Raw genomic sequence first — 16,265 nt, 5'->3', positions numbered from 1 at the left:
AGTTCTAACTTGATTGCACTGTGGTCTGAGAGACTGTTATGATTTCCGTTCTTTTGCATTTGCTGAGGAGTGATTTACTTCCAATTATGTGGTCAATTTTAGAGTGGTGTGATGTGGTACTGAGAAGAATGTATATTCTGTGGATTTGGAGTGGAGAGTTCTATAAATGTCTGTGAGGTTTTCTTGTTCCAGGTCTGATTTCAAGTCCTGGATATCCTTGTTAATTTTCTGTCTGGTTGATCTGTCTAATATTCACAATGGGTTGTTAAAGTCTCCCACTATTATTTACAGATTCAACGCTATCCCCATCAGGCTACCAATGACCTTATTCAAAGAACTGGAAAAGAAAATCTTAAACTTCATATCGAATCAAAAGAGAGCCTCTATAGCCAAGTCAATTCTAAGCAAAAAGAACAAAGCGGGAGGCATCACACTACTGGACTTCAAAGTATACTACAAGGCTACAGTAATCAAAACAGCATGGTACTGGTACCAAAACAGAGATATAGACCAATGGAACAGAACAGAGGCCTCGGAGGCAACACATCTACAACCGTCCGATCTTTGACAAACCTTACAAAAACAAGCAATGAGGAAAGGATTCCATGTTTAATAAATGGTGGTGGGAAAACTGGCTAGCCATGTGCAGAAAGCAGAAACTGGACCCCTTCCTGACACCTTACACTAAAATTAACTCCAGATGGATTAAAGACTTAAACATAAGACCTAAGACCATAAAAACCCTAGAAGAAAATCTAGGCAAAACCATTCAGGGCATAGGCATAGGCAAGGACTTCATGACCAAAACACCAAAAGCATTGGCAACAAAAGCCAAAATAGACAAATGAGACCTAATCAAACTCCACAGCTTCTGCACAGCAACAGAATCAGTCATTAGAGTGAATCGGCAACCAACAGAATGGGAAAAAAATTTTTACAATTTACCCATCTGACAAAGGGCTGATATTCAGAATTTACAAAGAACTAAAACAGATTTACAAGAAAAAAGCCCATTCAAAAGTGGGCAAAGGATATGAACAGATACTTTACAAAAGAAGACATACATGAGGCCAAGAAACATATGAAAAAATGCTCATCATCACTGGTCATTAGAGAAACGCAAATCAAAACTACATTGAGATACCATCTCATGCCAGTTAAAATGGCGATCATTAAAAAATCTGGAGACGATAGATGCTGGAGAGGATGTGGAGAAACAGGAATACTTTTACACTGTTGGTGGGAGTGTAAATTAGTTCAACCATTGAGGAAGACAGTATGGCGATTCCTCAAGGACCTAGAAATAGAAATTCCATTTGACCCAGCAATCCCATTACTGGGTATATATCCAAAGGATCATAAATCGTTCTACTATAAGGACACATGCACACGGATGTTCATTGCAGCACTGCTTACAATAGCAAAGACCTGGAACCAACCCAAATGCCCATCGATGATAAACTGGACAGGGAAAATGTGGCACATATACGCCATGGAATATTATGCAGCCAACAAAAATGATGAGTTCATGTCCTTTGTAGGGACATGGATGAACCTGGAAACCATCATTCTCAGCAAACTAACGCAAGAGCAGAAAATCAAACACTGCATGTTCTCACTCATAGGCAGGTGTTGAACAATGAGAACACATGGGCACAGGGAGGGGAGCACTACACACTGGGGTCTGTTGGAGGGAAATAGGGGAGGGACAGTGGGGGATGGGGAGTTAGGGAAAGATAGCATGGGGAGAAATGTCAGATATAGGTGAAGGGGAGGAAGGCAGCAAATTACACTACCATGTGTGTACCTATGCAACAATCTTGCATGTTCTTCACATGTACCGCAAAACCTAAAATGCAATTAAAAAAAAGAAAACTGAACTTCCCACCAAAAGAATCCTGGTTGGCTTGAGACTTTATAGTAGGTGTACTAGCTGTAATCAGTAGATTCAAATCAGATTGATGGAATTCTCTGAAGTAAGATCCAATCTCCGGCAAAGTAGAATCCTGAAAATTATCTAAAAGTAGAGCTTTGGGCTGTTAGCTCTGGTGATCCTATGGGGAACAAAGAATTGGGGGAGAGCAAACAGGTAGCAAATTCTTGTACGATAATCTAGAATGGAGAGAACACTCAACAAATTAAACTTACAACAAGGAGAATATGAAAAAAAAAGGAGCTTCAGGGTGCTCTCATACATATATATATATAATTGTGATTTCCCTTTAGTCACAGCCATCAACTTTAAGGAAGTTGGGTACTCACAGAATTTAGAAATATTCATGGGTTGGTTTGAATTTGACTGATCATATTTGTAACCATTGTGATGGCAACAGAACGGTAAAGGCCTAGCAGTTATTATCATATGTGATAATTACAAAATATTAAACTGTGTCTATCTAGTCAAATTGTATGAGATTATTGAAATTCAACCATTTCTAAGGCACTAAACAGGTAAATTCTTATAATTCATACTAACAGATACATGCATACACACACATATGTATTATTGATTGAGTGTTTTTGCTCCCTCAGAATTCATATGCAGATGTTCCTTTGACTTACGATGGAGTTGTGTCTTGATAAACCCATCATAAGTTGAAATATGTTAAGTCAAAACCCATATACTATGCCTAATCTACTGAACATCATAACTTAGGCTGGCCTAGATTAAATGTGCTCAGAACACTTACATTAGACTACAGTTGGAAAAAATCATCTAATGCAAAATTTATTTTATAACAAAGTGTTAAGTATCTCATGCAATTTATGGCATACTGTAGTGAAAGTGAAAAACAGAATATATTTCACTTTCATGCCATTACAAAGTTGAAACATTGTAAGTCTAACCATTTTAAGTTAGGGACCACCTGTATTGAAATACTAACCCCCAATAAGATGCTATTCGGAGTTGAGGCTTTGTGGAGGTGATTAGATCATGAATGTGGAGCCCACGAATGGGATTAGTGCCTTTGTAAAAGAGGCTTCTGAGCTTCCTCACCACTTCTGCCTTGTGAGAACACAGCACACAGCAAACAAATAAAAATAAAAATAAGAAACATCAACTGGGTCATCTATGAACAAGAAAGCCGGCCCTCACCAGATGCTGAGTTTCCTGGTGCCTTGATCTTGAATTTTCCAGTCTCCAGAACTGTGAGAAATAAATGGCTGTCACTTTAGCTACCCAATCTCTAGCAGTTGAAACTGACTAAAGCAGTAGGCAACCAGCACTCAGCAAAATCCTTCAATGGTTTCCCCAGCCTTGTACTCAAATATGTTTGGAACATAAAAGAGACACAGGTAGACATGTATGCTTCTATAGGCATTCATACCCTGGAGAGCTGCTCACCTTGATCCTGGAAGACAACCATCACCATTAGAGATGTATTTCCTAAAAGGGTTTACCCTTGGTAGCATCAAGTTCCTAACCATATGAGTCATATCTACAATTGTGGATCTGAAAATTGAGAAGTATTCCCCAACTTCAGCTTCCTTTGGACATTCCACTGGATTTATGAAGCTCCTGTTCACTATAATAAATTGACTTACACTTAAAATATTAAGAGGGGCTTCTGCTTTCCTTATTCATAGAGCAATTAAAATCACCCTTTGCTGAGGTTTTACTGTTATGTAGGCAATGACCACTGATGACAGAAAGATTTTTAAAAACATTCCTTCTTTCTAGAAGTTATCAGAAAAGGATATTTTATTCTTAGTCATTAATCAAGCATATTTTCAAATAACTTGGTAAATAATAGGTAAAATGATTGGGCATGTGCTAAGCACAATTCTAAGTTTTCTGCATGTATTATCTTATTTAAAGCTTATAACAGTCGTAATACACCCTTATTCCCATTTCAACAACAAGGAAACTGAAACATGCAGTGTTTGAGAAATATGCTCAAGGTTGCACAGCTCATCACCGATAGTCCTGCTTCGAACTCAGGGCATCTGACTCTGGAGCCAGGGTTCTTAGTGTGCTAGCATCACCTGAACAACAAGAGAATATAAAGTGCCATGGAATAAAGATATAAAGGTGATATTTTTGGTTGGATCAGTGGAAGGAAATGGAATCAGAGATGGAAACTGGAATGGAGATAATATTAGTATTGACTTTGTTTAAAGAGACATTTGCCTGACAGAGAATTGAGACTGAAGAACAGCATTTTAGACAAGATATGTACATTTAAAGATGTAGAATCGTAAAAATATACAGAAAATTTAGCAAATGTTGAGAAGCCAGATGTGCCTACAATTCTGGCTCCATGGGATGAGAGAATGGTACAGGAGTCTGTAATGGTAGAATGGGGCCCTGGATGTCTCTTGCAAAATAAATAAGGTATATTTTTAAATTCTGACATGTCTTTAAATCTACTCACTAAAAATAACTAAATCATTTTGTGTGCTTGATTGCAAACAAAGAAAAGTGGCAGCACGCTAAGGGTGAGGCACATAGTGAGGTCATCCCAGGTTCAGAGAATGAATGCCATGAAAACTACTTTAAGGTTTATGAACTAAGGCTTATGCCAATTTCTCTCCTGAGTGTATAGGAACTTTTTGAACTATCAGTGGTTTTGTGTAGCACAGAATGAGAAGATGTCAGTAATAAATTTTAAGAGAGGAGAGCTGTTAGATTATACATTTTGTGCATGGTGTCTTCTTAGGGACGAAGATTTCCAGGACAGGCTCTTGGTGTTAAAGGAAAGTCACCAAGAGCATTTGTGTGGGGTCCTCACACTCAGAATGTGCCTTTGATAATCCATTGTAGTAAATTCAAGAATAATAGAACTTGTATTTGGACATTTAATCAAAAGCACTAATATGTACTTTTTATGAGTTCATTGTGGATAGTGAGTACTCCTCAATTTGCTATTTTAGCTGTTCCTTTTTACTTTTTAAATTTAAATGTTCCTTAAATGTATTTTAATCGATAAGACCTGCCACTATCTAGTTCATTTCCATTCAGTTTCTATGACACTTATTACCATAGTTTTTTGAGTACTTGATATTTTTCTTAAATGTCTTCAGGCCCATATCACCAAGTATACTTATGTGCAAAGAAAGGGCAACATGTATATTTTGCTAATAAAGATATTAGATTTGGTATGTGGAATTTGTTATTTTTATATAAGAACAGTTTTAGTATAAATTATTTAGAAGCATTTGTCACACAAATTGAACTATTATTAGTGTAAATTCATAGGACTCAAATTAATTTTATGCACTTTCAGCCATGAGGAAAAGACTTTAACTTCTGTTGTATTTCTAATATATGCTTTAAAATTAGCATATATTGTTCATATATTTTAGTATAAATAAAGATTATCTTTTTTTTTTTTTTTTTTTTTTTTTTGAGACAGAGTCTTGCTCTCTCCCCAGGCTGCAGTGCAAAGGCGTGATCTCAGCTCACTGCAAACTCCGCCTCCTGGTTTCAAGTAATTCTCCTGCCTCAGCCTTCTAAGTGGCTGGGATTACAAGCGAGAGCCACTATGCCCAACTAATTTTTGCATTTTTAGTAGAGATGAGGTTTCACCATGTTGGCCAGGTTGGTCTTGAGCTCCCAACCTCAAATGATCCACCTGCTTCAGCCTCCCAAAATGCTGGGATTACAGGTGTGACCCACCTCACCCGCCTGAATAAAGATTCTCTAAATTGTTACAACTACATCGAGATTATAGCAGAGATAATTATCCCAATAGTATTAAAAAGAGGTAGACATTTCTGTTAAACATGATTTTCTATTTTCTAACGTGATCTGCTAATTACTCAGCACACACAAAAAATGATATACTCACTGAATAAATTAGCTGATAAGAAGATTTTTAGAGAGGTTAGTTATAATTTCTCAGCTACGTTTCTGCCCGTTTTAACTTTAACTAATCAAAATCTTATTTCTGGTATTATTTTAGTGAAGTATAATATTAAGGATATCAGAATTTTGATTGTTGAGTAGTAAGAATTTAGGATTAAATATATGCTGTGGAACATATTTTCATTTAAAATTAAAATAATTATTTGATTATTTCATTTGTTTAAAATAAATTATTACTATTTGTTATTGTAGGCCCTACAAGGCATACAATATTATTTCAAATGTATTTCTCAATAAAAATATTGAACAATTATCCAAATCATATTGTTATAATTTTAAAAATTGTTGATGTCTAAAACATTGGGAGTACCTACTAAGGTGTCAGAAGTATGAGTATGTTATTTTTAAATGGCAGTGCTAAATTTTACAGTAAAACATTTTAGGTGTTATACATTTAATTTAAACATAAAAACTGAGTTTCAGCATAGTTTAGATAACATGTTCAAGGATGCATAGAAAATAAATAAGAGTACTAAGATTCAAAAGCATGTCTGTCAGTCAGTATAAAACCATTCTTTTATTTTTACTGTGCTGACTCTGGACACTTTGTTATATACCATATTTATTCGTATTTTAAGGGCATATGTACTATTTTTAATATTAAAATGTTTATTGAAATTAGTGTAGATTCATATTCAGATGTAAGAAATAATAGATATACTGAGTACCTCTCACCCAGTTTCTTTCAAAGATAATGTTTTACAATAGCACCGTTATTATATGTAATAGTACATGCATATTCACAGATCATGTTCAGATTTTCTAGTTTTCTTTATGCTTGTGTATGTATATATAAATGCATTAGTTTCACACAATTTTATCACATGTGTAGATTCATGTATCCACCACCACAGTGAAGATACGAAACAATTCCATCACCACAAAGTGACTTTCTGTTGTTTTTTACAACCACACTGAGCTCTTGCCGCCCCTACCTCCTAGTCCCTAACCTCTGACAATCACTAAAATATGCATTCTCAATCTGTATACTTTTGTAATTTTAAGAATGTTATATAAAATAAATCATAAATGTTCCATTTGATATTGGCTTTTTTCACTCAGCATAATAACTGTGAGATCTATCCAAATTATTGTGTATATAAACAGCTTATTGTTTTTTATTGCTGACTAGTATTCCATCCATCATTTTTACATGTTGGTGTAACCATTTACCTGTTGAAAAATCTCTAAAGTTGTTTCAGTAGTTTTTAGCAATTCCAAGTAAAGCTGAAATGAATATCCATGTACAGGTTTTTGTGTGAACATATATTTTTGTTTCTCTGGGATAAATATCCAAGAGTGCAATTGCTTGGACATATGGTAATTGCATGTTTAGTTTCATATCAAACTGCTGAAGTATTTTTAGAGTGGCTGAACCATTTTTTTTTTTTTTAATTTTAACATCTCCATGGGCAGCGATTCAGTAATCCAGTTTCTTCACATTGTCACTGGTAGCATCTGATGTCACTACTATTCTTAATTTCAACCATTCTGATACATGTATTGTGTGATTACACTGTGGTTTTAATTTTGTTTCTCTTTTGGCTAAAGATGTTGAACACCTTTTCATGAGATTATTTGCCATTTATACATCCTCTTCAATGATATAACCCTTTATTCCTTTTGTCCATTTTCTAATTGTGTTATTTATATTTTTACTGTTGAGTTTTGAGAGTTCTTTATAAGTTCTAGATACAGGTTTTTTTTGTTGTTGTTGTTATATATGTGGTTTAACACATGTGACCTTCCATTCTGTGGCTTTCTATTTATCCTATTCAGATGCTATTTCACAGAGTAAAAGTTTTTATTTTGATGAGGTCTAATTTATCGTTTTCCTTTTATAGATTATACTTGTAATGTTATGTCTAAGAACTCTTTTTCCAGGCATGAAAGTTTTAACATAATTATTTGTTCAGAAAAAGATCATACTTTTAGTTTTTTAATTTGAGTACATTTTATAGGTTGAATCAATTTTTGTGAAAAGTGAAAAGTGTGATGATTTAGATGTATTTCTTTTTGTCCCCACCAAAATTCATACTGACATTTGATCCCCAATGTGTTGGAGTTGAGATTAGGGCCTAGTGGGATGTGTTTGGGTTATGAGGTTGGAGGGTCCCTCATGACTGGCTTGGTGTTATTCTTGGGGAACTGAGTTCTTGTTCTTGCAAGAATGATTCTTGCTAGAATGTATTGGTTTCTGTGAAAGTGAGTTGTCACAAAACCAGGACAGGCCTCCTTACGTTTTCTCCTTATTGCATGTGTCTGCTTCCCCCTTGATCTTCTCCACCACATTTGTGCCACAGCATGGAAAGCCCTGGTCAGAGACCAGGGCCATGCCCTCGTATTTCTCAGCCGGCAGAACCCTGAGCTAATAAATCCTTTTATTGATAAATAACCCTGTTTCAGGTATTCTTTTATAGCAGTACAAAATGGAGTAAGAACGGATTAAGACAAAGTTTAAAAGAGAATCCTGGAGTGTGTTTTTGTTTTCGTTTTAGTCTATAGTTATCCAAATTTCTCTTGCACCATTTGTTAAAAAGCTCTATTTCTTCCATTGAATTGTTTTTCATCTTTATTAAAATTTAGTTGGGTTTATTTGTGTACTACATAGTCTTGATTACTATAGTTACAGAGAAAGTCTTGAATTTAGAAAACTGATTCCTCTCAATATATTCATATTTTTCAAAATGTTTTTGGTATTTTAGTTCCTTTGTTCTGTATATAAATTTTATAATATTCTTGTCTATATCTATAAAAATACTTGTGAATATGATAAGAATTAGGTTAAACCTATACATTAATTTGGGTAACGTTGACATTTTTCCTCTGCCAATGTTTCCAGTTTATGAGTATTTTATGTCTCTCCATTTATTTACATCATTTTAGATTTCTTCCATCAATTTTCTGTGACTTTCAGCATATGAATCTTACAAATGTTTTGTTACTTTTTTTGTACAATTGTAAATGGTATTACATATTTAATTTACACATGATATGTCCATGGATAGTATATAGAAATATAATTGATTTTTATATGTTGATCTTATATCATTTTACCTTGTTAAACTCACAAACTTTTGTTTTTGCAAATTCTTTAGAATTTTCTAATTGGAGTTCAACCATTGTGGAAGACAGTGTGGCAATACCTCAGTGATCTAGAAATAGAAATTCCCACAATAGAAATTCAAATAAAAATTTGATCCACAATCCCATTACTGGGCATATAACCCAAAGGATCATAAATTGTTCTATTATAAAGACACATGCACATGTATGTTCATTGCAGCACTGTTTACAGTAGCAAAGATCTGGAACCAACCCAAATGCCCATCAATGATAGACTGGAAAGGGAAAATGTGGCACATATACATCACGGAATACTATGCAGCCATAAAAAATGACAAGTTTGTGTCCTTTGTAGGGACATGGATGAATCTGGAAACCATCATTCTCAGCAAACTGACACAGGAACAGAAAACCAAATACCACATGTTGTCACTCACAGGCGGATGTTGAACAATGAAAACACATGGACATAGGGAACGAGGGAATGTGTTCTCTTTCTGGGTCCACAAGGGGGCATAGTTTTAAGGGCAAGAACTTCCCAGTGCCATGCCCCCCTCCCATCTCTCTCCATCGGGAGATTTAATGGTTTATATTTGAATTTCACAGGCACAGAAAGAAACTGAGAGTCAATTATCCCAGCAGAAGTTCTAAGGAACTCCTTTCATTGGCCTGGGGTCTTAGAGAAGGCAGGGTTCCTCCCAGGTTAAAAGTCCCCTTCTTCCACACCCTTTCAGACTCCATGTTTGGAACCCCTTCCACGAACACTCTCATGGAAGCTGTTTTTCTCTATCCTGGATTTTCCCTCTGGAGTCCCCTTCCACAATCTCTCCTGAAAGACTGTCTTCCCCTCCTGAACTCCATCTCTCTCTAATCCCTTCCACTCTGTGGAAGCTGCTTTTCTCTCCTGGATCCCATCTTTCTGGATTCTCTCACTCAGTGTGAGAGTTAGTTGTTTCTTTCTCACTCCTTCTCCTGTTTCTCTCTCTTTCTCTAAATAAATCATTTTTATTTAAATGCGGTTGGGCAGATCTTGGCTCCCAGGCATCCCACAAAGTAGGCAGGTCTCCTCAGGGGTGACCTTTACCTGCTCAAAAATTCGTCTCACATTGGCAGTGAGGATTCAGGCATCACCCGAATCGTTATTTCCCTTAATCATAAGTTTAAGGCATTTCTACAAACACTTTTGAGTCCGGCATTTACTGCGCACTCAGCTGTGGTCCCCTCTCTCATTCTTGAGAGGGCAGGAGACCAAGAACCTGGAGAAACATCCTCTCAGGGGAGTTGCACCTGAACCCCTGAACCCCAATATAACAGGAGGGAAACATTACACACTGGGGTAGGTGGCAGGAGGCTAAGGGAGGGACAGCAGGGGGTAAGGAGGCTGGGAAGGATAATGTGGGGAGAAATGCCAGGTGATGGGGGGGTGGAGGATGAAACCACTTTGCTGTGTACCTATGCAATGATCCCGCATGATCAGCACATGTACATCAGAACCTAAAGTACAATTTAAAAAAAAGAATTTTCTAATTGACCTATCATGTCATTGAAAATAGAAAGAGTTTTATTTCTTCCTATTTGTCTACATGCTTCTATTTGCTTTTCTTGCCTTACTGAACTCACGAGATTTGTAGTATTACAGAAAGTGAACTTGTCCATCCATGGCTTATGGGCCACATGAGGTCCAGGACAGCTTTGTATGTGGGCCAACACAAATTAGTGAACTTTATTAAAACATTATAACGTTTTGTGTGTGACTTTTTTCTGTAGCTCATCAGCTATTGTTAGTGTTACCGTATTTTATGTGCGACCTAAGACAATTCTTCATCCAATGTGGCCCAGGCAAGCCGAAAGATTGGACAGCCTTGAAAGTATATTAAATAGGAGGAATGATGTTTAGAGCCTCCTTGTAATACATTTAAATGTTAAGTCTCCACCCCAAGGTGAGCAGGGAAGCATGTTGAAAGACTGTTGGCTACTACACATGCCCTTGCCTCCCTTTTGTGAGTTTCCATTGCTCCTCCCATAACCTGCTGAACATGTGTACTTAGCCAACCTGCTTAGTGTACATTCCTGTTCCCTTGACCCATCCCCTGAAGCGTTTGTTCTGGAGGTTACACTTCCCAGCCTGCAAGATGGCCAGCCTGCAGGCTGCAATGCTTTATGAGAAATAAAGCTCTTTATCCAAATTAATGAACTTCATCACTCTTCATTTGGCAGATTTTAGGACATTTGTTTTTCTTGTACAAGGACTAAGCATATTCACTGAACTGATGACCTGCATTAGCTAGTTACTTAATGATTTACTAGAACAGACTTTTGTGAGGCTTATGCTATTTTCATTGATGTAACTAAGCAATGGACATGGAAGCCCTCTCTGTTCAGCATCCATAGACTGGCCAGACCCACTCTGTGGTCAGTGGTCTCTCCTCAGGAAGGAATGCTGGTCAGTCCTGTGTCAAAACCGTAGGGGAGGGGCAGCATGAGGTTTGGTTGGTATCAGAGATAGAGCGAGTCTTTCCAAAGGGCTAGTTTCTATGTAACCCTTAAAAAGAAAGCGAATGGCAGTCAGCAAGGGCAGCGGTATAACAAGGGTGGCTGACCTTCCCTCCTCTCATGGCCAAGAACTCAGTTTTTAAGGTTTCTCTAAGGTCCCCTTGGCCAAGAGGAGATCTATGCAGCTGGGTGGAGGCTTAAAATTTTATTTCTCAAATCTTACAGTGCATATCTAACAAGGTTTCCCCAAATCTAGACAATATTGAATTTTATATAATGTGACCAATCTTGAATTGAAAACAGAAAGAAAAAACAATTCTTTAAATCTTCAATAATAAATTTTAATCAAACACACCAGAAAAAGGTCTGAATTATCTTTCTATTCTCTCTATAGAAAATGGTATTGCAAAATTGTTGTGTTTTGAGGAGATGATCAGAGAGGGTACAACCAAAATAGGTAAGAAAAGTGTTTTAGAACTGCCTGAGAAAGCTAACTGATAATAATTTTCTTTTTCAATTTTGTGACATTTAAGTTATGTTTCAGATTTTTTGCATTTGTAATTAGTTTGAAAAGTTCTTAAGCATGCTTCTTCCTGTGATATTGTGAAACGTATATTTGGTCTTCTGGTTTTCTGATGCATAGCTCCTAAGATCCTCAGAATCTCCAGAGTGATGAGTGTCTCTTGCATCCTAATGAGATGACTGGAGCCCCTGAGTAGCCTCAGGTGGGGGCTGTTCACTGTTTTCTACCCTTCGGGGAGGGAAGGTTGAAACTTCAGCCCACCTCCTACTTTCCCATACCCCAACAACCTCTCTCACGTCCAGGGAGGATAGAAGGGCTGAATATTGAGCTGATCACCAGCAGCTGATGATATAATCAATCATGCCTACCTAAAGCAGTTTCCACAAAAAAACAAAAGGACTGAGCTTTGGGGTCTTCCAGATAGCAGAACATGTCGAAGTTCCTGCAGGTTAATGTATCCAGAGACAGCACGGAAGCCCTGTGCCTCTTTTCCCCATATCTTGCCTTATGCATCTCTTCCCTCTGGCTGTTCATCTGTATCCTTTGTAATTCATCCTTATAATAAATGGATAAGTGTAAGAAAAAAAAAATAAGAGGAATGAAAGCAGAAATTCTGTCTTTCACTATGAAGTGTCATGTTAGCTACAGAATTTTGGTGGGTTCTCTTTATCAAGTTAAAGTAATTCTTCTGTATTCCTAACTTGCTGAGAGTTTTAATAAAAAACTAGTGTTAGATTTTGTCAAACTCTTTTTCTGCATCAACTGATATGGTCACATTTTTTTTTCTTTTTAGCTTCTTGATGTGGTAGATTATATTTATTGATTTTCAAGTATTAAACCACCCTTTGCTATGGTCAGAATATTTGTTTCACCCTGAAATTTATACATTGAAATCCTAACTCCCAAGACAATGATAATTGGGAGCTGGAGACATTTGGGTCATGAGGGTAGAGTTCTTATGCATGGTATTAGTGTCTTCATAGAAGAGGCCCCAGAGAGATGCCTTGCTTTTTCCGCTGTCAGAACACAGTGAGAGACACCATCTATAAACCAGAAAACAAACTCTAGCAGAGCAATGTTATCTGTCATGATCTTGATTTCTCAGCCTCTAGAACTATGATATAAATTTCTTTTGTTGACAAGTTAGCCAGTCAATGGTATTTTGTTATTACAGTCTGAACAGACTAAGACAGCCTAGTATCTATGTAATAACTCTACATAGATGTGATGCATAATTATTTTTATACATTGCTGGATTGGCTAATATTGTATTAAGGATTTGCCTCTACTAAAAATACAAACATTAGCTGGGCATGGTGATGCACAACTGTAGTCCCAGCTACTCAGGAGGCTGAGGCAGGACAGTTGCTTGAACCCAGGAGGCGGAGGTTGCAGTGAGCCGAGATTGTGCCACTGCACTCCAGCCTGACACCTGGTGATGGAGCGAGACTATGTCTCAAAAAAAAAAAAAAAAAAAAAAAAAGGATTTTTGTCTATATTTATGGAGGCCATTTGTCTGTAATTTTTAAAAAATACATTCTTCTCATTTTGATATTAAGATAATATTACCTTTATCAAATGAATTGAGAGGCGTGTCTCCTGTTTCCTGGAAGAGCTTGATTTGAATTGGTATGAAATATTTAAATTTTTAGCAGAATTATCTCCTGAAATTATCTGGACCTGGAGAATTATTTTTGGGAGTGTTTAATTATGACTAATTTCCTTGTTTATTATAGAGCTATTCAAATCATCTGTTTTATATTTGGTTAGTTGTGGTAGTTAGTGTTTTAGAGGAAGAGATCAATTTAATCTAATTTGCTAAATTTATGTGTGTGGAGTTGTTTGTAATAGTTCCCTATTATTCTTTTGATATCTAAAGAACTTATAGAAATATCCTTTTTTATTTCTGATATTTATAATTTGTAACTTTTTTTCAGTTGTTAGTTTTTAATTTTTATTTAGTTTTGCACATGAACTGCCAACTTTTCTGGAATATTTGTTGAATCATACTATTATTTTCCCAGTAAATTGCTTTTGTACTTTCATTGAAACTCAATTGACCATCTACATGTGGGTCTATTTCTGCACTCCCTACTGTTCCATTGATCTACTTGTCTAGTCCTATGCCAATAGACCACAGTCTTGATGACCCTAATTCTATGACCCTAAGTACTGTAACCATGACATTAAATGCAAGATGTGAAACTATAAAAGTTTTAGAAGTAAATATTTTTATAGTCATTAAAAATGACAAGTGGAGAAAAATGCCCCCTAAATACAAACCAAAAATATCTGGAAATATTAAATGTATATAACAACCAAGTTGAATTTACTTTTATAACTGGAGGCTGCTTTAATCAATGCATATAACCCATAACACTAACAAAAATAATACAATGATCACAATAAAATTTAGAATAAACATTTAATACAATATACATTCATGATAACAACTCTTAGACAACTATAGGAAGAAAATTTCCTAATTTGATTAAAAAATCTAAAATAGTTCTATCACAAACGTGTTTAATTGTGATATTTTGAAATATGACAATAACTGTCATCACTTCAACATTTTATTAAAGACTTATATAGTGATATAAGGCAATAGAAAATGTATAAAGATTAAAAGGAAGACATAAAAGTCTTCTCATTCACAGATTATGCGATTCTGATATATAATCTCCAAAACAACAGCACATACATTATGAGAATTAGTTAATTCATTTAGCAAAATCATTGGCTACAAGGTCAATATACAAGTTTAGGTTTCCATATAACAAAATCAAAAGGCAGAAAAAAGATATTTGAAATTATGTAACTTAATTCCATGTACACAAATGCCACCTGTTCCCTAAAAACCTATTGAAATAAAAAATAATAAAAATAAAATAATAATAAAAAACTATGTGACTTACAATGATATTGAATACATCAAATAAAAACTATAAATCTGAAAAAAAATGCATGACACCTCAACAAAAAATTCCATAAAATCTTAGTAGAATAAAAAGAAGAGAGATACTTTCATGGATTTAAGGATATGATGTTGTAAATATGTCAACATATTTCAAAATATTCTCTACATTAAATGTCATCTTAATCAGATTCCAATAAAACTTTGTGTAGTGGGTTTGTGTAATATAAGGGACCACACACAACTAAGCTGATCTTCAAGAATCAGAGGAAAGACTTATTTTTATGGATATCAAAAGTTATTTTAGGGAACTTGTGCCCAGAATCTTATCTCAAAATGACACCTCACTGAGACATTCACATAGAAAATGCATTGTTTTGTGTAACTTAGATTTACATTAGACACAACATTTTGATACTCTGGTATATTAGAAGATTCAATAATTCTTTTGTTATTTGAATTATTTATATTTAAATAATTCTCTAAAATGTAATTTTGCATTTCTTTCTAGAAATTAAATAAATTTTGCCATATTTTTCTTACTAATTTTGAATTTATTTACTCTATGTTTTATTAGATTTATATAGAAATGCAAATTTAATATACTTGGTGTAGTTATTTCAACAGAAATCAAAACAGTATGGTGGTGTTGGCACAGAGACAAAAAGAATAAAAGAGGAGAATGGGTCATTTAGAAACAAAGTCTACATACATGTACAGTTGTTTTATAACAAAATTATACTACACAGAAGAAAGGAAATAATTGTTTTATTCAAATGATGCTAAATTAATTGGATATACATATTAAAGACATATCCTTTAGCTGGACATGGTGGTGTGCCTTTAGTCCCAGCTCCTCAAGAGACTGAGGCAGGAGAATCACTTGATCACAGGTAGAATCTGTAATGAGCTAGGATGGTACCACTGCACTCTAGCCTGCGTGACAGAGTGAGATCCTATTTCCAAAAATGAAAATTGAAAATAAAAACTAAAAACACATCTTGACACCTACCTCACCCTCTAATAACATAGAGATTTCTAGTTATGAAATGACAACATTAAGAGAATGTAATGCTAAGCAACATACATAACAATAGTACTTATAACTCATGTAACTGACATAGTGCTAGTCTTCAGAATATTTATACAATGCCTACAAATCAATAAGAAGAGAGGAAAATGTAACAGTCAACCAACCAAAGATCATCAAATCAATAATAACATGGATAAAAATATTGAAAATGCATTTCCAAAAGAAAATATCCAAATTGCCAAATTATATGGCATCACGCTTAACCTCATTATTAGTTAGGAAAAATACAAATTAGGCCAGGCACGGTGGCTCATGACTGTAATCCCAGCACTTTGGGAAGCCGAGACAGGCGGATCATGAGGTT

At 35.4% G+C, this 16,265-nt stretch overlaps 1 non-coding gene across 1 annotated transcript; it reads right to left on the bottom strand.

The window, feature by feature from the left end:
- Positions 1 to 9,955: 9,955 nt before the first annotated feature.
- Positions 9,956 to 10,104, bottom strand: LOC120363325 (U12 minor spliceosomal RNA). The gene has a single exon (XR_005578900.1). It is a non-coding gene; the product is annotated as a U12 minor spliceosomal RNA (small nuclear RNA).
- Positions 10,105 to 16,265: the final 6,161 nt, after the last annotated feature.

This window comes from Saimiri boliviensis, chromosome 4 (assembly GCF_048565385.1).
Source record: "Saimiri boliviensis isolate mSaiBol1 chromosome 4, mSaiBol1.pri, whole genome shotgun sequence".
Classification (NCBI taxonomy): Eukaryota; Metazoa; Chordata; class Mammalia; order Primates; family Cebidae; genus Saimiri; species Saimiri boliviensis.
The sequence above is the reverse complement of the archived record's forward strand: the minus strand, read 5'-3'. Positions and strand labels throughout refer to the sequence as shown.